Source organism: Molothrus aeneus, chromosome 1 (assembly GCF_037042795.1).
Source record: "Molothrus aeneus isolate 106 chromosome 1, BPBGC_Maene_1.0, whole genome shotgun sequence".
NCBI classification, from domain to species: domain Eukaryota; kingdom Metazoa; phylum Chordata; class Aves; order Passeriformes; family Icteridae; genus Molothrus; species Molothrus aeneus.
The window spans coordinates 148,854,027-148,873,296 of record NC_089646.1 but is presented as its reverse complement, the minus strand read 5'-3'; the positions used below and the strand labels follow the sequence as shown (position 1 = coordinate 148,873,296).

The window sequence follows — 19,270 nt, the reverse complement described above, 5'->3', positions numbered from 1 at the left end:
CTATCTCTATTATGAATCATATGCATTTCCAGCTCAGCTTCAGTAGAGTTCCATGCTCCACAGGGAGAGGGGTGTTTCAGTGAGGTGACCTGTGGGCACAGGTGGGGGGTTTGGGGCTAAATGTGCCAAAATTGCTTTACTTTACCATGTGTGTTGAGAGTCCTTTGAGACTTCTGTCAGAGGAGAATTATGAGAAGGCACAGCTATGGGGTTAACTTAAAGTTTTTATTAATGGTCAAATGATGATCAGATGGAAATTAATCGGTGATTGAGTGAAAATCAATTGGTGATTGAGCAATAATTGAATGCTAGTGAAACAGGGATTTAACAACGAGTTGACAATGATGTGGCAAATATTTAATGGTGATTTTGGTGATGATTTGAATGATAGTTTAGACAGTGATTTGACAATGATTCTAAAAGTGATTTAAAAAGTGGTCAAACACTCTGCTACTTACTTCACTTCAAATACTTAACCTGTGGCTTTATACACGGTGTTAGCACACAATATACTTGTAAGTCCAATGTGAAATATTTCTTATCTCTTTCTAGATATCAGCTGTTGGGTAAGGGGTCTCTCAGCCTCAAGAATTAACCCTGAGAAATCTCTCTGCCCAAGGGGTAGATCAGTGCTGTGCAGCCACTGCTATGCAGGAGTGTCATGATTTGACACTGGCACAATGCCAGTGCCCCCATGAGAATATCCTCTCCCTGGTTTCTGCTGTGAGATGTGACCAGGAATAAGCAAAGCAGGCTCCCACTTAGGAAAAAAAAAAAAGTTTATTAACTAAACTACAAGGGAAAGGGAAAAAAAAAGAAACACACAAGGAAAATGAAAACTTCACAAATACATCTCCTCCTCCCCACCAAATTCCCAATACAATACATCCCCCAAATCATCGACTCTCGGTCTGGCACCACCCTTCAGAATACTCAATCCTCAGTTCATTAAGAGGAGAAGGAATCCTTCTTGTGCCAATGGTGACCTCTTCCTTTCATGTCCAGTGCTCTCACCACTGAACATGGACCAGAGCTGCTTCTAGGGTCGACTTTTAAGGATGCTTCGTCCCACTCCAAAAAGGCACAGTCTCAACTTTGGGACATCTGTCCCCCCCATATTTCACCCCCTGGGGCCGAGGGGTACCCACACCGAACCCTCTTGGTCCTGAGGCATTGTCTCCCCCTAGATGCAGTCTCTGTATCACAAGGAAACATGGCTCTGTCCATGGCTGTACAAAAAGAGTCCAGCATAAGCTACTCCATCATCTCTTCCACCTGAGTTCTTCTCTATTTCTCTCATGGCCCATTTCCTCTTATCTCCTCTATATCTCTCTTCTCATTGAGCTCCAGGAGGATTAGCATTTGTAAGGTTTCCATCATCCAAGGAAAGGGTTAAAAATCTGAGGCTCTGTCTGTCCAGAACTCCCACAGCTGCCCTGACGGGCACCTTCTCGCACCCCCCCCTTCTCCTTCCCGGCCGGCCAAGCACAGGCACAGGCTCTGTCTCTGTCTGTCCTGAGGGGAGGTGGCTGCCTGATGCCTCTCAGTGCTCCTCCACCCTTCCATCCTGCAGGGGCCTTCACCTCCCTTCTGCCCAGGGCCCGGCCTACCTCACCCGGCCGCATGGCTTCCCCTGGGCCTACCTCACCCGGCCGCATGGCTTCCCCTGGGCCTACCTCACCCGGCCCTATGGCTGCCCCTGGGCCTACCTCACCTGGCCCCATGGCTTCCCCTGGGCCTACCTCACCCAGCCGCATGGCTGCCCCTGGGCCTACCTCACCCGGCCCCATGGCTGCCCCTGGGCCTACCTCACCCGGCCCCATGGCTGCCCCTGGGCCTACCTCACCCGGCCCCATGGCTGCCCCTGGGCCTACCTCACCCGGCCCCATGGCTGCCCCTGCCCCGCCCAGCGCGCAGCCGAGCAGGGGAGCTCTGAACCTTTCCCTGACCAGAACCCAAGAGAGCCTCCCAGGGGAGAGCCCTGCTTTAACCCCGTGTTCTCAGAGGCATATCCAATGTCCCAATGGCCACATTAGGTGCCAATATTAAAATCTGAACATCCATTGGCCTAACCACAGCATCCCAGAAAACCTATTTCCTGTCAAACCACCACAAGAAGTCAGGGCAGCACTGAGCTGGGGCATTTTTTGTGCTATGGTTTAGGTGGAGGCACAAGAAGTGTGCTTGGTGTCCTATGTCTGTCTCTTTTTCCTTTTATTGACTCCCAGGATAGGATTTAAAATAACCTGCAAGAAGCTTTGGCTACACTGTAGGCAGTTCACAGGAGGATGTGTCTGGGTCTTGATGTCTTTCAAACTCTTCATTCTTTCCCCCAGCACTCCCACAGGCTGGAAGGACACACAAAAAGTTGGTGTCTTTTCCCACTCCAGCACAGGAGTTTGTAGATGCTTCCAGCTGGACCCACCTGGAAAACCAAAAGGTCCAGGGCTGGGAGTTTTTATGGGATAAATCAGGAATGCAAAATTACTTCACAGGAGAAGAAAATATGTATCTATGGGTGTCTTTGGGTGTTTTTCTCTGCAGTGAATCCAGGGTACCTCATTGCCCTTGGTTGATCTTCACATCACCACAAGCTTGAGGAGAAGCTCACATGGACTGTGGAATGGGAAATATGGATTAAAGGGCTTCTCAGCATAAGAAAGAGCTGAGATCTCTTATTCCTGAAGGGAAGAAGTTGGAATGAAATTGAATGGCCACTATGCATTGTTGTGTATCAGCTTCCAGGTAATATTCCAGTAAGGGTAGTGGTTTAACATCAATGAGGCTGATTGATTGACTGACTGATTGACAACTAAAGCAATTTTTATTGCTAAAAAGGGTGTCTGGAGAAGGAACTTTGCAAAGAAAGCTGGGTCACAAAGTGAACCTCACAATGGGGACTGAAAAAGTGATCAGCACAGTTGGCCTGGTCTTTACTTCACGTACTGGAGCCTTCCCAGGGCTACTCCAGCCATGGCAGCCTGAAGCACATTGCTCTCTCCTCTCCAGCACTGCTGGTGTTTTCTTATCTCTCATTTCTGACTCGTTCACAATCCAGTTTAGCCCCACCTTGCCATCTGAAGTGGCAATGTCCCCTTTGCAGTTGGGTTCCAGGACCCTCTGTTTGCACAGGAGCAAAAGGGGCCCTGGCAAAGGCCAAGCTGCAGCAGGAGCCCAGGCAGGCTTGAGCCCAGCACCTGAACAATGGGTGAGCATCCCCCTGAGAGCCTCTGGTCTGCAGGCTGAGCATGGGAACAGACATCTCAATGGGAAACAGCACTGAGAATGCTCCTGCCTTAGTGAGACTCATCCCACCACGGGCTGTGACTCCCCCAAGGCAGCTCAGCTGTGAAATGCTCCTCCAAACCCTTCTCCCACAGCCTCTGCTGCTTTGCCCCAGACTCAGCAGGAGCCTCAGAGCCCTGTGCAAATTCAGGTGGAATTAAATCCCCCTTCTCTTGAAAGCGGCTCTGTAGGGAGCAGCCATCCCAAGGATTTGGGTTTCATGCCCCTACACCCAACTTTTCACCATCCCTCTCCTGGCCTCACAACCACCCCCTGTCCCCTGGTACATCTGGCAGGTCTGGCTGTGTTTCTGGAGGCCAGAGGAGCTGGCAGCCTGTGAAAGGCCATGCAGGGCTGCATCTCTCTAAATACTGATTTTTGCAGCAAAGGCACCAGAAACTCCTGCAGGATTCAGACCCATTGAAGGACCACAAGCAATGCAAGTGTCGCTGGGTCCTTCTGTGGAAGCTGGAGGGAGCCTGTCCCCATTCAAAGAGCAGCTGGCACATGGAATTTGTCTGAGCAAGCTGTAAAGGATCTCTGAGCCCTGCAGGGTCTGTGCAGAGTGGCTGGCACGGCTGCCTCAGCAGTGAGTCACACCTGTACTCCACTTTCCAACACAAGGCTTTACATGCAAATGTTCTGGGGCGTTTTTGGCAAGCAGCTTCACGCTGGTACCCCCTTTGCCTCTCCCCTTAGCTACAGCACCTTGTGTAACTGAGAAATATGGCATATTTATCCCATTCCTCAGGCTGTCTCTATGCTCTTTCACTGTACCTTGGAAACCAAATTTCTATTCTTGCCAACAAATCACTTTCAGATGAATGGGGGAGTATGTGGTAGCTTGGATTTCTTTTAAATTTTTTTAAGAATTTTTTTTTGCATTCTAAGTAAAGACTTTAGGATCTATTTTTAAAGATTATATTCCCCCCCTCCACCCACTGTGCTGCAACAACTGAACACTTTGGCTTGATGAGAATATTAGCAAAGCAGTCACAATCTGTAGGGTGCACTTCTTAAAACTACATTGCATAATGGGAAAAGCATAACACAACAAAATGCAGTGGGGGCTGGGGTTCTGTAGTATGGGAACTGGAAAGTCATGTCTTCAGTCAGGATTGATCAACAACCAGTTCACAATAACCCATTCCCTGACCTTTCCTGCTTTTGTCTCCCAGATATAAATCTATTGATTTTAGAGCTATGCTAGAGCGTGGTTAATACAATGTTTTGTGGGAAATGTACCTGCTTAAACAATCTCTTTTTCCTCCTTGATATATTTTGGTATTTAAGGAAACCAATAAGTACAGTAATGGCAATGATATGCCTGTAAGATGATTTGAAAAGTGTGGTTTAACCATTAGAGTCTGGGGGAATTGCATTAGCTTTAATAAAATCCTATAGGACTTCAATGAGGGTAATAACTTTAAAATGTTTTTATTAGCAGCATTGCCAATATCTATTCTGAGATCTGCAGTGTTAACAAATTAGAAGTGATAAAAAAATTCCACTTGATTCAGATGAAGGCTACTGAGTTCAAAGGAAAACACAGCACTTTCTAGGTTTTATTGGGAGTCCTTGGGAATTAGCCACGCACATGGGGTGTAATGAGTGATTAATGCTGGTCATGTGCTATTTATCCCTTAAAATGTGATCAGGAGCTGATTATTTTGTGATTTGATTAAGGAGCTGCATGGACTTAGGTTCACAGGAAAACACAAGGAAGAAGGGCTCAAAGACAAAGGTTGCCGCTAGGTAAGGATGTTCCTGGGACCTTGCTGTAACCAAATATCTCTGATTAAGATTCAGCTTTTGCAGTGCTTTAGGCTCCTGTGTGCTTGCATCTATCTTAGAAGAACTGGGCTAAGTCAATGAGGGTAGATGAGTGAATTTGGCCTTATTCTGCAGATCTTAGTGCAGCTAAAAGCAATAATATTGCACTTCAGGCCTCTGGAACATGTGGGGGAGAAGGGGGAGAAAAGGTGAAGATTTGATATAATGTTTAAATTTTAAAAAGAAAGATGTTCATTGTGAGCTGAGCTCCCCTCTTTGAATAATCCCTCTTTGGGAGTGCCTTAGGATAGAGCAAACAGGAAACTTTGGACAATAATAATGATAAATGAATACTGTAGTAAATCAATAGTGTCTTGTGGCTCTGTGCTTTGGCATATAGTGAAGGACACTGAAATACAGGTACATGTGGCTATCCCTGCCACTGACATGGGGTAACAACCACAGCACCACCAAGTCCTGGGATGGGTGTTTTCTAGGCCACTTCTTGTTCCTGATTAACCAAACTAATCTGTGCTGGCCTACAAGAGAGCTGAAGCTATCTGTTTGGGGCAGGGTGGAAAAAAAAAAGCAAGATATTTTCTTAAGCAAATAAGAAAATTTTCTTATTTTCTTTCTTTTCTTTTCTTTTTGTTTTTTTTTTTTTTGGTAGGTTTTCTTTTGAAGGCCTGAGATGTGATCATGAAAACTGAGATGCCTTCTCCAGGAGGTGCTGGATATCAAAGTCTAGGAAGAGTCTTGTGAGAACCAGAAGATGGTTTTGACTGAGCCACAGAGGAGCCACAAGGTGGATGTCTGCAAATCTGAAATCTGGTGGCCTTCTGCTGTAATTGTAGGGAGAAGAGGAGGCTGTGTCTGTGCACGAATGCAAAATGGTTGATGTGAGAATTGATGCTTATCCTAATTAACTGAGTGAAAGCAAATTCAATTTGTCTGGCAAATATGTGCATGTTGAATTCAGTTTGCTTTATAATGGTTTGAGTTTAACCCTGTTAAAGGACTGTGATCCAGGACAGAACATCTGGAAGTAAATGGGAGACTTCAGCAGTGAGGGGCCTGTCCCCATCTGAGAAAAAACAGGGAGAAATGTAAAATATAGGAGAAGGCAAAGAATTCCCAGATTTGCTGTGCGGCAAACGGTTTTAAAACAGACTGACTGTCAAGTTTAAAAGATGGCCAATGTTTAGAGAACTACAGACAGTAGATCTTTAGCCCTTTCTGGCTTTGCATGCACAGAGATGAGATCAAACATGATGTGTTTGCCCTGCTATCTGAGGGACAGGAGAGAGGGGTTGACAGGCCTTGCAAGTAGCTGGTGGTTTAGCCTGAGTTAAAAGAAGGTGAACTTATTCATACATAAATCAACCTTGTATTGAGTCCTCTCATTCATAGTTTCTCTAAAAGCTCTTTGATTCGGAGGAAGTTTTTATGTTGTTTTCTAATTTGTTTCTTCTGGAAGTGGTTCCTCTTGTCTTCCTAAGCATTGATGGAGATTTTTCTTTCTGAACAAATGTTTCCATCTGCTTTTGCCGTCTTGAATCCCTTCCCTATCACCTCTCCCTTGCCCTCTTTGTGGCTGCTCCTAAGTTCCACTACTTGCCCCTTTTTGGATGCCTTTTCCTTGCTATGGCAGAAACAGAACACCAGCCAAGGACAGCAATGCTTCCCTCCTGTAGCTCTCCTATGAGTCCCACACTCCTTTCCCCCAAAAACCACTCCCCTCAGGTCCTGTGTGCAGTTTTGGACACCACAATATAAGAAAGATACAGATCCATTAAAAAGTGTCCAAAGGAGGGTGGAGATGGTGAAGGGCCTTGAGGGGGAAGATGCACAAGGAGAAGCTTGGTTTGATCAGTGTGGAGAACAGGAGACTGAAGGATCTCACTGCAGTTACAACCTCCTTGTGAGGGGGAGATGAGGGGCAGATGTTGATCTCTTCACTGTGCTGACCAGTGATAGGACTCGAGGACAGAATTGGAGCTGTGTAAGGGGTAGTTTAGGTTGGATATTTGAAAATCCAAAGGGTGGTAGTGTTATGAGTAAAAAAGCTGCCCATTTTTTTAAAAGGTTGCAGAGTTCACAGGTTGGGCCAGTTGCTGCCAGGGTGGAGTTCTAACTGTTTGTTATTGCAATCACCAGTCGTTTCCATTAACTACCTGTCCTTGATGGTTAAGAATTCCCCCTTTTGTGAGTGACACCCTGCTGCTTCCTGGAGGATGGCACCCGGGTGGTGAAGAGGAGGAGACATCGAGTTGGCATGCAAATTACCTCAGAACCAGCATGCAACAGGAGAAGCCCCTCACCAAACCTAGACAAAAACCCCTAAAAACAATGAGTCAACACAAAATTGATGAATCAAAGCAATGTCTAGACGTGAAAAATAGAATCCACCAAGACCCTCTTTATCCCTCACCCTAACCTAAACATGTTAGCTAGACAGAGGACCTCGAATGTTGACGCACAAGACCAGGGGATTTCCTGATGCTCTGGTGAGGACAGAGCCCCCAGCTCTGCCCACAGACCAGTGGACAAAGCTGCTCTCTTCCTCCTCCTCCGAGTTGCTCCTGGGAGCAGCAGCGGAGTTGGTTCTCCTCACCAGAGCTGATCACTTTTAATAAAAGCATTAAAAAGGAGAAAGGTCTCCTGCCTGTGTTTACTTCAGTTGGGCATTGTAAAAGGTTCCCCAGGGCAGTGGTCACAGCACCAAGCCTAAAAGAGCTAAGAAGTGTTTGGACAACTTTCTCAGGCACATGGAGTGATTCCCGGGGTTGTCCTTTGTAAAGCTACTCAAGGATTCTTGTGGGTCCCTTCCAACTCAGACTGTTCTATGATTCCACGATTCCTGGCCATCCCATTGGCATGCTTCTTTGTCCTCCATTTTCCATTTTTTTTACTCAAGCCAGACAAAAATCCTTTCTTGTCTCACAGTATGTCCATTCAGTGGATTCTCACACTGTCCTGGATTCTATAGATGATATTAACATTTCTGGATTCTATAGATGATATTAACATTTCTGTCTGGAAGTTTTGTAGGTGCTCCACCCTCAGTCTGTTCCTCCTGGTCTACAGCTGCTTCTTGAATGGAATATATCATGCTGCACAGCTGCTGTGAGTGGTGATGCAGGACTCTTTGCTGTCTGTCAGGTCTAAAGCAGCCCTGTTTTCCCACTACTGAGACCCACAACACAGGTGCCACGTTTGAGTTTGGTCACCCTCACCCCTCACACCCTGCCCCTGCCAAATGACCAGGCAACTGCAGTGACACACTGTTTGCAGTTCCAGCTTCACCTGAAAAGCTTCTTTACTGAAGATTTTGAGGTAAGAGAGAATCTGTCTCTTTTGATTAGTGGTGGAAAATGCCTAGAAGAGTTTTGCCTGTCATTAAAATAATAGAAGGCAGAGTTTATTTCTCCCTGGAACCCAAACTAAAGGACAACTTGCAAGAAATATCTCAGGAGATGGCCAGCACAACATCCAGAGAAGAAATGAGTTAAATACCTCAAATCAGAGCTGCACCTGGTGTAATGTGGCATGAGTCCACTGAAGTCAAAGGAAGAACTCAGATTCATACCAGCTGAGTCTCTGCGCCCCCAAGAAATTTCATATTTCATACAAGCTTTAGATGAGACTGGTTTTGCACTGAACAAGCCAACAGAGAGACCCAGGTACCCAAGGTCTCTTTCTTTTTCTTTTTTTTTTTTTTTTTTTTTTAGAGAGATAATAACATGGAGAAAAATGCTGCTAGCAGTGTCACAGCAAGTTCTCATAACAGGGACAGAACCCAGCACAGCCCCAGTTACAGCAGGGGTGGGGATTTTTAGGCAATTATTGCATCTTGTATGAGATCAAGAGGCTTGTGGAGCATTGCATGGGACCTGGGGAAGGTTCTGTGGGGAGCAGGACGTGCAGATGCTGTGCTCACTTGGGCTCAGGGGAAGCGACAGAAGGAAGATTTTCAGCTGCTTGTCCCTTTGAGAGTGCCCCGTGTCACAAAGTGCTGCTGAGATCTGCATTAGTGAGCTGCAGTCAGGGATCCAGGAGTGTGCTGGGATCAGTCAGATAAATCCAAAATTGTAACTGAGAACCAGAGAGGATCTTGCTAGTACTGACTCCTAAATAATGAGGCAGGAGTGAGAGCTCAGAAACCAGAGTCTCATTTATTGTTGCTTAAGAGAGAGGAAGACATGTTCAATATGGACAAATTTGCTTTTTTTTCCATTATTCTTTTTTTTCTAAGGCTGGAAAATCTGTTTCAGAACTATTTCCCACAGAACTGCAAGATGCTGCAGTGGAGGAGATGGCTGTAATTTCCAGGAAACCCAACTAAAGAATTATTATCGACAAGGCTCTTCTGGCAGACCATTAAAAAACCCAGCAGCCATTTTTTCACTCCTGATATTGTGTGAGATAATGGAGTCAGTGGCTGTACAGACAACTCCTGCCTCATTACTCTGACACCATGGTCAATAGATTCAAAGAGGCAGCTGATGGAGGTGGGACCAGAGGGTCTGCAGGGAGTGACTGAGGCACATCCAGCAAAGCCTGGCTGGAAACTTCTGCCAGCAGATCTGTCTGGGCAGCCAGACACCAAAACCATGGCAGGGGTGAGTGGTGGTGGGGGATAAAAGTGACCCTGTTAGGGGAAAAAAGTGACCCTGGGTCTCTCTCTGATGAGATGATAATCTGCTTCTTTCCTCCTTTGGGAAACCAGTTTCTAAACCATAAACTTTCTTATCCCCTCTAAATGATAGTTGAAGATCTTTGTAGCTCTTTTTGTTACTTTAGTGAATGAAAATCTGTGAAATTTCACATGATGGCTCAATTTATTTTTCTTAAAGCATGATTTGTTAAGAAAACCAAGGCCTCTTAATTTTCTAGAAGCAAACTCCACTAAGAGACTTTGATGGAGGATGTTTCTGTGTAAAGACAAGATCCCTGAGTGATAAGGGGAAGAAAACACAAAACCTGTGTTCTGTGACCCTAACCCATCTCTGATCATTTAGATTTGGTACTGCACCAACTGAAATGATACAAAACTCCCATTACATCCAGCTGGGTTAGGTTAAATCCCTAAGGAGAATGGTTTGGAGGTAGGAGCTTGGTCCTTTCTCTTTGAAGTCTCATTAGGATTCCATCGAAAGGAGTCTGACATGGGCATTTCTTCTAAGCCACAGGACTGGAGACAGTTCAGAGCAGCAGTGACTGGATCAGTTGCCCTCTCCTGTGTGATCAGAGGGACTCAAGACAGGGACAGATAGACCCAGGGCATCCAACTGCTCAGATGTCCACACCCTCCCAGCCAGAGCCTTTGTTCCAGGCTCAGGGGTGCAATGAAGATGTGGCTGGCCAGGCATGCTAAATTACCCTCTCATCCTGTAGGTGATCCAATTAAGCCAAATTTGAAGAGAACCAGAGAACTTCATGCTCTGCCTTGCTGTGCATGAAGTCAGCAACTTACTAATGGACATTGATCTCTAGGGCTGTCAGTCTGTCCAGGGCTGGATGGAAGAGTTTTCAGATTTTTTCCCATCACATCATTAGGTTTCATACTGGAAGCAATAAACTCTGTAGCTTGCAGCTGTGAAAACACTAATTTGAAAGATATTCTGTTTTATATTTTTGAGAAGTTACAGCTCTATTTCTGATATATATTTGTATTTTTTGCAAAAAACCTTCAAAAATTTCTTTCAGTTTATTTTTCCTCTTTTCTGATTTTCTGAACTTTCCTATCAATTAGACTATCTTTTTTTTGGTCCTTCCTTTTATTCCCCCTTCTCTTTTTTCTCCTTTCTCTCCTTTTAGTTGCTAGAGCAACAAAAACCTCCAGAGCAGAGGGGATTTACACAGTAAAGACTGTAAACATACGGTGACACTAAAGTTTTGCCTGTTATTTATGAATATAATATGAACTCTTCTGGATGACAATCATCCATTTGTTAATCTAATATTGTCTTCCCCCTTTCTAGGACTGTGATTTCCCAGATCTGTTGGCTTCATTCTACATCTTCAACCTTGTAAGATCAAAAGAATAGCCCTTGGCTAGGACTGAGTGACATTACCTAGGAAAGGAGCTGTCACCCTTCAGTGGCATGTGCAAGAGCATCTCTTTCCCCTTTCTGTTGTATTTCTTTCTTCACCCTGTGTTTACACTCCAGAGATTTCTCTGCTTTATTGGTCCGTGCAGCTCCTGAGTCCTGTAGTAGTTAGCAAAGCAAATTTTTCTAGGATAGTTCTCCCCCTAAGGTATCAGAGGGACATCAGTGCAAAAGCTAGTCCTGGGCATTGCTGTTTTGAAGGCAGCAATCATGTGAAACCTTGAGACAATTTTATCAGCCTGTGTCTTTTGCCTTAGTGAAAGAAAGTGCAACACCTGCCCTTCTGCTGTTGTGGGAGGTTATGGTTAAACATGGAAATATTGCACTGGGTGAGAAAAAGCCACATTTCTGTCTGAGTTAAACACAGGCTTGGAAAATAATAACAGGAGTTAAAGTGTGACTAAGCACTTCCAAGGGCTGTTATGCTTGACACTGAATGCAGCTGGTCATGCCCTTAAAGTCCTTTTTAATATGATTACTGTGTTGCTCATTATTCAGAGGTCTAGAAAACGCAAAAATTGTTATTTTCTTACAAGGGTAAGTAGCTGCTCAGGTATGTCCTTATTCTTCCTGCACCAGGAGCCCTGAAGAGCCCTCTCTGTCACGACCAGGTAGGACCCATGGGGTTTAATTCAGGATTCTTTCTCATTGAGTATTTTATAATGAACCACGGTTCATCCAAGTCCTTAGGTTTGTGCCTAATTACATCTGAAGTCAGAAGCTGATGCTTTCTCTGAGTTACAGAAGACACACTGGTGCCATAGCACTGCAGAGCAGAGCTGGGGAACTACAACACCAATTCCGCGTGGCACCGTGTGGTCACTGCTGTCCAGGACAGGGCGCAGTCCTCAGGAAGCAGTGCTGGATCTGCCCCTGCTATTAATGAACAAAAAGAAATCCCTCTCCTGTCTGGGCAATGCTGGGCCAGAGAATGAGCCATAGAGGAAACTTGGCTTTAATTTCCTTTTCAATCCCCATGTTCAAATCCCCACGACTGTGATTCATTACTGAGAAATGACTCTGTTCTACCTTCCTATGTTGTAACCAGATTAATAGAACCATTTCACATGTATTGGTGATGATGGCCAGTGCTCAGCACACCTGGGATTGAATTAAAAGCTGCTGGGGCTGAGAGCATGAGTCACAGACACAGGCTGAGCTTGGGAGCCAACCTTTGGAGCTGTGGCTGAGAAACAGCTCCTGTGGATGAAGGAGGGGTGAGGCTCTGCACAGAGCTGGGAGGTCACCTCAGCCTCACCCCATTTTTACATTGCAAAGAGGAGTTCTGGCTCAACACTGACACATACATGGGACTGAGAGCCCAAGCATGAGGGGATCTGTGGAATACTGACTCCTCCCACCCTCTGCCAGGCTTTCTGGAAAGGATTAATACATTGAGGATCAGATGCATGGAAAGGTTTGAAGGAGTATCTGTAGTTGCCCATAGTCATTCATGAAGGTTTGTCTCCACCTGAATTCATCTCCCAGTGCAAGTGCTGCTGTGGGTACCACCAGGGAGATGGTGAGAACCAGATCTGTGTGAAAATACAGGGCCAAACCAACCCTGTACCACCAGGGAGATGGTGAGAACCAGATCTGTGTGAAAATACAAAGCCAAACCAACCACAGAATCATGCTACATGCAGAGTTGGAAGGGCCCACACAAAGACCATCAAGTGCAAACCCTGGTCCTGCAGAAGACAACTCCAAAAATTGCACCAAGTGCATGAAACAGAATTTTCTTTGGAAGAGTAAAAGAGCTAGGAAACAGAGTTTGCCATGATTGTCTGAGATTAACTAAAGCAATTAAGAGAAGGTTATTTTCACCTACCCTGGATAAAGCACCCTCCTAAACTGGGGCTGCTGTGAGTTAAAGTGCTGGTTGTATTCATGTTTTCTCTGTTTGGCACAGGTCCAACATTATTTGCAAACCACAAGCAGCAGAAGTCACTGTGAATTTTTAAATTAATTAGTTCCTCTTTTTTTTTTAATGGATTAGGCTGCTTTTGGATACAATGAATTCAAGTTCATTTTCAGCTTGTATAATGGGAGCTTAAGCTATCACTGACTTCTTTGAATCTGTAGAAATAAGAATAAAACATGACCCTTTGTGTCCTCAATGGCTCAAACTGAATTGAAGTAGATGATTATTTAAGGTTCAGAGCAGGTTAGATATCTCCTGTGTTTTACTGTCAAGTCTGTCTCTCTCTCTTTCCATCTCTTTTGTACTTTTTCTTCCTCTGCACTCTGGCCAAGTCCTGGAAAAAAAAAAAAAACTATGCCAAAAATAAAGCAAAAAACTTGGATTATATAGGTTCTTGTCCAAAACATGGTGAACATACAGAAATTCAGCAGGAAAAGATATTCTCAGAGGCCAAGTGATCTGGATAGTGAACAAAGCTTAGGAATTACTTAGTGACTAATGTTTATTGTCACTATGGATTTTGTTTGTTTGTTTAAAGCTGAAGTGTTTGGTGCTTCCTGGACTGGGCTTGTGTTTGTTAATAAGCAGATAAAATTTTCAGAAGAGAAACACTGAAGAAAAATCACTGCTGTGGTGTAGCCCTATCCATCTATGATGGATACAGCCTACAGATCTGAACCTGCTGTGGAATGTTACCATTCCAGCACAATTATTAGCTTTATAACCATTTTTCTCGCTGTTACTGGGAACCTCTGGTATTTGGGATCAATCTGTAACAACTTCTAAAATCTGCTCTTTGCATGCCAGTTGTTTCTACTGGCTCTTTCTAATTCCTCTGTGCCTAACTGGTGCTGAAAGCATTTTAGTCTAGACTCAGCCATCACAGACCAAGACACACAGACCAAGACACAGCCTTTTTTTGCAGTAAAAGGCTGGAGCATTTTCTACTGTTGCATGTAACTAGAAGTCACTCTGTCTGTTTTTTTATGTGGCAGAAAATCAATGCCATAATAGCTATTCCTTTTTGGCAAGAGACTGATAGCATTGGCCAGCACCCAGAATAATGCAAGCTGGAGATATAGAGCTCTGCCAATGTACCTTAAATCTCCTGACCTTCAGCATCTCAAGATTTCCAGCCCTGAGAGGAGAGCTTTTGGGAGAAGAGATTGATAATTCTGCCTGGCTGCGAGACAGTGTCCAAGACAGAAACTCCAGTGGGAAACTGAAAACCTCCTCTCTGTTGCTGCTTCTTTCACAGTAAGGTAAATAATGGCTGATGCTACTGAAGCCAAGGGAACTGATTACTGAAACTAGGGCTAAAGACAGCAAAATCAGTCCTGCCAGGCACGTCCTGGCTCCAGGACTGGCTGTGCTGGGTTTGCTCACAAATGTCGGTTGGATGGAAGTGAGGATGTTCTTGGGGTGACTGTTCTGCCCCCCAGAGCAGCCTGGGTTTTGGGAGGGACTCCCTGTGGATGCTGATGTGCTCTGCCCCTGTGGGCCACCCTCTTTGGGTCAGGCTGGCTCCCAGAGGCTGGGGGCTCTCTGACCCTTGCAGGCTGCTCCCTGCAGCTGCAGCTCAGCATCTCTTGGTGCTGGGAGTGCCGCTGGTGCTGGCGTTACCCTGATTAACCTGCAGGGCTGCTGATGTGCCAAGGTAAACTCTCCCTGCTCCTTAGACACCAGCATTTCAATTCTTGCTGAATGGAAGGGTTTGGTTCACTACTCAGAGCACGGCTCTGGGAGCCAAAAGTGCTGACATCTCAGTCTGCCTTGAGCAATGACTTTACTGCATGACCTTGTCTCAGATGCTCTGCTTGATTTTTCCTTCTGTAGAAATGGGTTTGTGAGCTTTGGGACCCACCTTTGCAGGACTGTTTGCTAACATGCAGAGCAGTAACATTTCCCATTTCCTGCTGGCTTGACTTCATGATCTAGAGTGGGTTGCTGGATGTAATGATGCAAAACAAACATTGCCCCAAGCTGATCCCCATAAGATAATAATAATAATAATAATAATAATAATTTCATTTCCACCATGAAATGTGGCTTCTGAAGAGATATCAAACACAAGGATTCTTATGCATGGTTATATCTTTTCACTCCTTCCAGATTTAAGCTTGCAGCCCTGTTGTCTACAAACAGCTGCTGCTCTAATCCTTCACGTATTACTTAATCTGAGAAAATTCCTTCCAGGGGTTATTTTGTTGTTCATCTGCACAATCTTTTTCCTTATAGTGAATAAAACCACCCTGCCCACATGCAAACAGATTGATGAGGAGTAAAGAGGTAATGTTATTGCACAGGTCTTAGATCAAGTGCATCCATTATTACTGTTGAAAATAATCTTCTGCATAGTCAAACTGTTGAATTTTGCCATGAGATTTTTTGCATGCTTATGTGTTTTTTATATAAATAATACGTATTTAACTTGCTTTTCTTTTCTGAAAAAAAACCCAGTATCAAGCAATGTCTCTTCAGACACAAGTGTCAGGAAAAAAGGAGAAGCAAGAGTTAAACTAAACTGGAAAGTGACAGCACCAGATGCATTGACACTAATGTGCCTCTCTAAAGTTCATGCCTAAAGGCTTTGTGTGCAATGATAAATATATTTGTTTTGGTTGCTGGAGGTGCCCTTAAATTATTGAAAGACAAAACAGAAAAGGGACTTTTCATTTTCTAGCACCATTAACTTGTTTCACTGGCCATGAGAGACTCAAAAAAGGATTCAGCATTGAAATAGCAAGGCTCAGACAGCCCTAAATTCAGTTATAATTTTCAACCTTCTGTTGTATTTCATGTTCCTATCTGTCTAGGCCCTGTTAACAGGGTTGCTTAATCATAAACCCCACAACCTCGGGCTGCTGCAAAAGTCTTTTTATAATAAAAGAGGGAAAATAGGGCATTTTCAATATTTCTTTCTATTGATTTTATGTATGGGAGAGAAGAGAAAGGGAAAGAAAAAATACACCATTGTGATAATATAATAATGCAGTACTGGTATAATTTTAGCTAAAAAGAAAAATGTTGAAGGGGAAAAAACTTCTGGCTCTATGAAGTTCTTTGACACAGCCAAGGACATATTTAGGGCTAAACTTTTTAAAGTGGAGATTCACCTCCATCATGTGTTACCTTTTATCTATTCAGGCTGCATTTTAGCTGCTGTTGCCCGTTCATTTAACCTGTTGCTCCCTCTGTAGCTTTCCCCATCACAACGTTCTTTAAAAAGGCAAGACCTCATCTAGAGCTTGTGGAGCTCCATAATTACACTATGGTTTTTTTTCCCAGATTGAAAAGAAACCATTTGGTTTCATGCTGCAGCTCCTCTTGGCATTCCTCTGGGTACACTGAGCTCAGGCAGGTGGTGGTCAGGGGGCTGAATGTGTCTGTCAGTCCTGTTTGCCCTGCACCTCTGCTCCCCTCCACTCAGGTACAGACTAAATGTTGGTGAGTAGATATCAAGCTTTGGGTCTCTCAGTTCTGAAAATAGTAGCTTTTTGAAAAAAAAGAAAAGTTGTTATATTCATTAATTACCATGGAGAACATCATTAGGTACAACATTTTATGAGACACATAATAGCTCCCAGGCTCAGTTAGAAACTATCTCAAACTCCTTGCCTGTTTCTTACAGCAACATCCTGATTGATGCCAAAAAAAGGAGAATATTCCACACCAAGACATGCCCTTCTGGAGGGAATGCAAGTAAATCAGATGCATCTGCCCTCATGACTTCTGTGCATTGAAGAGGGGTGAATCTGTGCAGCCAAATGCCACACAGACTGACACAGAGGACTCAGCATCCCTGCAGTCCTACATATTTTGATGTCAGACCCTGCCTACCCATCCTGGAATGAGAAGATCTTTCTGGGCCAAATAAAATTAAAGACGGTGGTTCCCTAGGTGGGTTCAATTTGTAAGTAAAGTGTCCCACAAACTTTCAAGGAGCTGGCTTTTCTACAGAAAAATCTATTTGTTTATTTTTTAAAGCTATATTTGTTCAGACTAAGGAAAGTTCTTATGTAATAAACTATGGTGATCTTTATCCCATTAAATACCTAATAAAAAGATCTCCCTTGTTAGTGGTTTGCACAGCGTTTTTAAACACCAAGTCCCATTCATTTCACATGTAGTGGAAGAACAATTTAAAGGTGCTGTGAAAGAAAACCTGGGTAATCAAACATAAACATACACTTGGATGCAATTAGAGCAGCAAATGATTGTGTACAGTAAATCTCTGTTTAACCTAAGCCATGCAATCACCTTCTGAACCCTTTCCAGTATCTTATTATTAACCTCTTGTCTATGGAAAAGCCCCTCTCAAAATGAAGGAGCAAATGGGAGCAGTTTTAATGGGAGGCTTTAAATCTTAGCTGGGCTTTTATTTGGGAACAAGAACAGTCAGAGCTCACAGTACAGCCCATAAGACTTCCAAACACTGCCACTTCTTTATCACTTCTTTTTTTGAAAGTTTTGCCAGATTTTCATACAACTGTGGAATAGCTTTAACTGCCTTGACTGCAATATTCTGTCTGCCTATTTGCGAGATATGTCTTTCTGGGGTTTTTGTGGTTGTTATTGGTTTTAATTATTATTTTGTTAGTTGGAGGGTTATTTTAAATATTATTTCTTTCCCCAAAAACCTCTCCTTTAATTTTAGCAAAAATTATTTGTCTGTAAGATATAAGAAGGAAATGGAAAAACTGCTCTTTTGCCCAGTTTCCTGGGATTTGCTGGGAAGTGGAACATTCAGATGTTCCACAGCGGACATGATATCCCCCTTGTGCCAGGAATGTGCCTTCTGCTACTGCTATTAAAATTCATCTCTATTAATTTTAATTATTAGCTGCTGAAATGTGTTTGCACATCCTCGTGGGGGATGTGTTGGAGTCTGCCTGCTACAATGCCACCCACCCTGAGTGTGTTCCTCTCTTGTACTGGGTGTAAAATTCCCTAAAACACGTGGCTAAATATGTTAATCTGCATTTCAGCCATTCCATACCCACCTGAGCAAGCCCCACATCCTCTCAAAGTAGTGCAGAGCTGTCCATGTGGTCAGTGGAGATCAGGACATGGTAAATTTCACTATCCTTGGTGCAATGATCATCTTTGGTCAGAGCTATCCTGAACCCCAAGTTCTTCATGGGAGGTCAAACACTTGGGTGCAAACATCTACACTGTGAACAGGAAAACTTAGTGGAAATGAATTTTGTCTGAATTTTGTAACTGATTAGTCCAGTACTGGAGGGATTGAGCAGAAACGTGTCCTGGGAATCTGTCATGATGAAGTATTTAGAGGGAGAAATTTCTTGCCTGAACATTTGTTTAGCATCATATCTGGGTGGAATTTTTGACACTATTTCTTCCCAAATTAACTCAAGCTACCAGGGACTTCAGGCCAATTCTAACTTTTCTAATGGAATAAGCAAAAGAAGACAGAAACTGCAAACCTCTGAAAGCATCAAGCTAGCCAGATGCAGTGAAGTGCCAGTGGAAAATTTTTATTGTGCAAGGATTAAGAGAAAAATGTACAATACTAAATAAACTTAAACTTTAAACAAAGACACGTATTTCTGTGATAGAAAAAAAAATCTGTGATAGACAAAAATTATCTCTCTCAAAAAAAGAAAGTATTTAAAAAAAAAGCTAAGAGTTAAAATATTTTGAGAATACTCATGGAAATTTTTTTAGAGGGAAATATAAGACTTGTACTCACATAAACTCAGGTGGGATTGCCTACTGTTAAAATACACATCTAAATGGAATATGACATCCAAATTCAAGTATTAGTTTATATTGTTACTCTGGACTTCCTAGATTCAAATTCTGCTGATGCTCTGAACTAATAGGCTTGTTAAATTAACTTGGATGTGCCTTATTAACAGCAGGCAAGCCTGCAGGTAGTCATTCTCTGCATAGGCACTGACCTTCCCTTCCCCATCTGCTTTCAGGATGGGCATTACCCAGTGCTCCAAAGGCTGAAATGGCACTCCAGAGGTAATTGGTGAAGCACCAACTGTGCCTCAAGACTCTACATTATCCTTTCTCCCAAGCCTGCTAAATTAAATTCAGTTCCTTCCCCAGTTTCTGTGTGAGCTCTAGAAAGAGTTAAGCATGAGGATGATCCTCTCTTCTCCAAGAGGCAGGGAAAGCAAGAACTGCTAGGTGCTGTTTCTTT

At 43.7% G+C, this 19,270-nt stretch overlaps 1 long non-coding RNA gene across 1 annotated transcript; it reads left to right on the top strand.

Moving 5' to 3' along the window:
• Positions 1-14,142: 14,142 nt before the first annotated feature.
• LOC136555612 (uncharacterized) lies at positions 14,143-17,162 on the top strand. Its single transcript, XR_010783514.1, has 2 exons — positions 14,143-14,357; positions 16,727-17,162. It is a non-coding gene; the product is annotated as an uncharacterized lncRNA (long non-coding RNA).
• The last annotated feature ends 2,108 nt before the right edge of the window (positions 17,163-19,270 follow it).